We start from the raw sequence: 4,365 nt of genomic DNA, 5'->3' as shown, positions 1-4,365 counted from the left end.
GTTTTCTTTCGGTTTTTCGGTTCAGACAAGCTTCAGCCGCTCCACTCGAGCTCGACCTATCAAGATCGACCTCTACCTTTCAAGCTCGACCTCGACCTATCAAGCTCGACCTCGACCTTTCGAGCTCGACCTAGTCTAGAGCTCGACCTAGTCTGGAGCTCGACCTAGTCAAACTCGACCTAGTCTGGAGCTCGATTTAGTCTGGAGCTCGACCTAGTCAAACTCAACTTAGTCAAGCTCGACCTATCCTAGTTCGACCTATTGTAACATCCGTGAATTTTGACCGTTTGACTTTTCACGTAATTTGACTATTAACTTAATTTATTAATAAAAATGTCTTGTCTCGAGACATTATGACTAGTGATATGCTTAACGGGTCAAACTATCGACTTATTACATGACACGATAACTAACGTTGATTAATAAACTAGAAATGTTGACGGGTCAACCCATGAGTCTAACCATAACCCATGACCCCAACCCTTACACCCATCCTCCTTACCCACCTTATCCCCCTCCTATCCATTCATTCTCCATCTTCTTTCTCTCTCTCTTTTTTCTCTTGCAAGAACACATACACACTCTCACTCTCTCACTAGATTTCCATCCCTTTTAATGAAGCTTAAGCAAGATAAAAAAAAAAAAAACTAGAATAATAATCATCATCATTTCCTTATCATCATATAAAAAAATTTGGGTTTCAAAGTGTAAGAAAGCACCCCTCTTTCGAGTCAATTTCGGGTTCAAGCTTTTGGTGAAAGATATGGTAAGTGAAACTCATCATTTAATCATCATTTTATACTTATGAACATGTTTCTAGTTGTATTCAAGTGTTTACAGTTCACAAATTGAGTCAAAAATGGATTTGGAGTGAATTAGGACTCATTAGGGTTTTGGGTTGATTTGTAAGGATTTGATGATGAATTTGATGTTTTGGGAGAAGATTATGAGATGGGTTATGTTTGTTTATGTTTAATTATGACTAACAATGCCAAAATTCGAGTCTTGGATCATCACAAATCATTTTGGAAGTCAAAAATGGTGTTTGGAAGGTGTTTGGCTCGTCATGGTTCAGAACTGGGTGGGTTGCGGCGCAACTATACTAGTTGCGGCGCAGCTAGACTTGTCTGTTTTTCTGTTGCGGCGCAGTCTTAAGTTGCGGTGCAATAGGGGGTCTTAGTCACTTAACTTTTTCCTAGCTTCGGTTCTAGAATCCTAGGATCGTCCCGACCTTTCTGGAATGTACTCTTATGACCTTATTGGTGCCCTACACAAGATAAACCATCCGTTCAAAGTCGAGAGTCACTTTTGGAATCAAACTTGAGAATTTAACTCAAACTATATATGTATATACTTATAACTTTTGTTCCGTAAGTCCAATCGAGTCATATGACCTATCGTTGGAATCGTAAGAGAGTCTAGTTTCTTTTGATAACATTTATGTGGGATGAATCTTCCTACATCTTTCTAAATATGTAGAGTCTAAGTGTCTTATTTATACTCGGGAAGGTTGTTTAAGCGTTAGTGGGTTTGTGACTCGACTTAAACTTGCTAGACCAACTTGTTAAGGTTATTAGAGTTGGGATTGATTGTAATGTGATGTACATTGATAGGTTGTGGACTCGTGGCGATCGTTGAACGTTTATAAACCCAGCTTAACTCGATCTTAACTTCTCATTGCCGATCAAGGTGAGTTCCGTAGCTTCCTACTCAATTGAGATTCGGGCTGAAAAGTGTATACATACATGCTTGATTGTTTGATTGATTGCTTGATTGGCTTGAGTTACGATTGTCTTACTACTTCTTTGATTGCTTGAATTGTCGGTTTGTCGGTTTGATGGATTTGTTGATTGTTTGGATTGGTTTGGCTTAATTGTAATGTTATGAACATATACGCATTGTTATACACGATTGGAGCGGTTTACACGCAAGCACACCTTATTTGGTACTTTAGTGATATGGTTGACATACGTTTGATATGCATTATGACATGGACATACATACTATGCATGATTCGATATTGGCACTACTTGTGGCCATTCATTACACGTATTTACTATGCATCATATACTCATATGTCAGTTGGTTGATTATACATTCGTTTATGATTATGAGATGTGGTTAGGATAGTTGTACATATATGGAAGACGATGATACATTTAATGAATTTGAGATATGGTGGGAAGGCTGCGGGTGACCCTATATATAAGCATCAATGATTCCTTAAATGTAAAGTCGTATGAAATGTATGTTCATGGTGGTTTGAATGATTTGTGGGATGAGAGACTTTACGCGCTTTACACGCAACTATACATATGTACGCGCTTTACACGCAACTTATACATATTGTCGCGCTTTACACGCAACTATACATATTGTCGCGCTTTACACGCAACTATACATATTTTCGTGCTTTACACGCAACTTATACATATTGTCGCACTTTACACGCAACTATACATATTTTCACGCTTTACACGCAACTTATACATATTGTCGCGCTTTACACGCAACTATACATATTGTCGCGCTTTACACGCAACTACATATATGATCTTATTCTGATATGACATTGTGACATGGTTAGTCTACATTGGATATCCGTCCCGACATATGCATACACACAATACATGACTTGGATATTTTCACCACTTGTGCTCATCTTTTACACGTGACTATTTTATACCATGTATCCTTGTTGTGATTTTACATTGTGACTATTGTCAATGGTTCCTTGTGAACCATTACTACGAACTCACCAACCTAGTATTGACTTTGTTTTGTACACTTTTCAGGAAATCAAGAATTTCTTGGATGTGAAGTTTGTTTGATACTTATGTTGGACTCGGGCTTAGACTTTCGTGGATCAATGATTCATTCGCCCCTTGCTTAACTTTATGCTTAGGATCGATAGCCGTCTTTTAATTGTGCATTTTGTACTTTATATCGCGGTTGGATTCACCGGATCCCTTTTATTCATTTAGACTTATTCTGCGATAATTTCATGCATACGCTATATCTTTTCGGTAATATTTCGAGCCTAGCTCGGGGTGTTACACCTATCCTAGCTCGACCTATTCGGGCTCGAATGACTAGGTTCCGATTTTTCTTGTTAGACTATATAATCAAATTTTGTGCTCCAAGTGATTGGTTTTTTAGAATTTGCAATTTTGATTATGTTTAGGTTCCGAACTTGTCTAAATATTGAACTTGTAAACTCTTTTGAGTTTAGGTTCGATATTTGTTAATCGATAGTTTTCGACTTGTAAACTTGATCAACGTTGGATCTAATTTATTACTTTTCGAATTGTCAAGAACTTGTGATTTTGATTTAATCTTGGTCTAAGCTTGTTGGAATATTGAACTTGTAAACTCTTTGAGTTTTGGTTCGATTTCTGTAATAAAGCAATAGATTTGAAAACTTGATCACCTTTAGGTTCTAAATTTAGACAACTCGAATCAATGACGACTAAAGGTCTATCCTTTATAGAAGATTCTGAGAAATCTTAGAGGGAATTCAAGACTATATTAAAAAGGTTGTTTTGGCAAGGAGCTACGGGGTTATCTCTTGATTGTATATGTGAACAATTGTGTCATGATGTTGTTATGGTAATGAGCTACTGTGTTATCTCTGGATTACATATGTGAACAACCGTTGGATGAAGATGAGAATGGGAGATGTATTATAACCAAAAACAAACATATAGGTTGTTTTATGAATTTTGTAAAGAAAAGGGGGGGATAAAAATTCAAAGCTTCCATGTTTTCTATGCAAAATTCTTTGGTGTTCGTAGCAATGAAGATCATGGTGTTTCGATGGGGTTTAGTCATGGTATCATTTTGGTTTTGAATCTGTGTGACATGTGTCCGACCTAGTTTTGGATCAAAGACGCCTGATTAAAGATTAGGTGATTCAGATGAATCAAATGAAGATTGAAGACCAGGATTGAAACTCCGAGTAAACTGTTCATGATCTTCGCTTAACATGTGTTTGGGATTTTGTCGAAAAGCTTTGTTGATAAAGTTAATCATTTGTAGCCGAGTAATTAAAATCAAACCTTTATTTAATGCCAATGATGTAGATATGATTAATCCGGTGACTAGTGAAGAGGTTGCAGATTAAGTGGTTCTCTATGTATTTTGGAGATGCTTACCTTGAGGGGGAGATTTGATATGAAATACTTCAGGTGATTGGTGGATTCATGAAGATATAAGGCAAAGTCAGACACTATTGGTTGAAGACATGGATCTTGTGAGTGCTGCATATCTGAAATTCAAGTTACAAAATTTCTTGTCGCTGTGAGAGCTGATTAAATTCGATGTTGATTGTTGGAGATTAAACTTCTTTATCATATGTCGGTTAAG

General features: G+C 37.0%; 1 long non-coding RNA gene across 1 annotated transcript; it reads left to right on the top strand.

Annotated features, from left to right (window-relative positions):
• The first annotated feature begins 687 nt into the window (after positions 1 to 687).
• Positions 688 to 3,034, top strand: LOC122595046. The gene is made up of 3 exons (XR_006323185.1): positions 688 to 766; positions 1,614 to 1,689; positions 2,796 to 3,034. It is a non-coding gene; the product is annotated as an uncharacterized LOC122595046 (long non-coding RNA).
• The last annotated feature ends 1,331 nt before the right edge of the window (positions 3,035 to 4,365 follow it).

The sequence above is a fragment of the Erigeron canadensis genome, chromosome 4, assembly GCF_010389155.1.
Source record: "Erigeron canadensis isolate Cc75 chromosome 4, C_canadensis_v1, whole genome shotgun sequence".
NCBI lineage: Eukaryota > Viridiplantae > Streptophyta > Magnoliopsida > Asterales > Asteraceae > Erigeron > Erigeron canadensis.
Note: the sequence above shows the minus strand (reverse complement) of the source record. Positions and strands in the feature narration are given on the sequence as shown.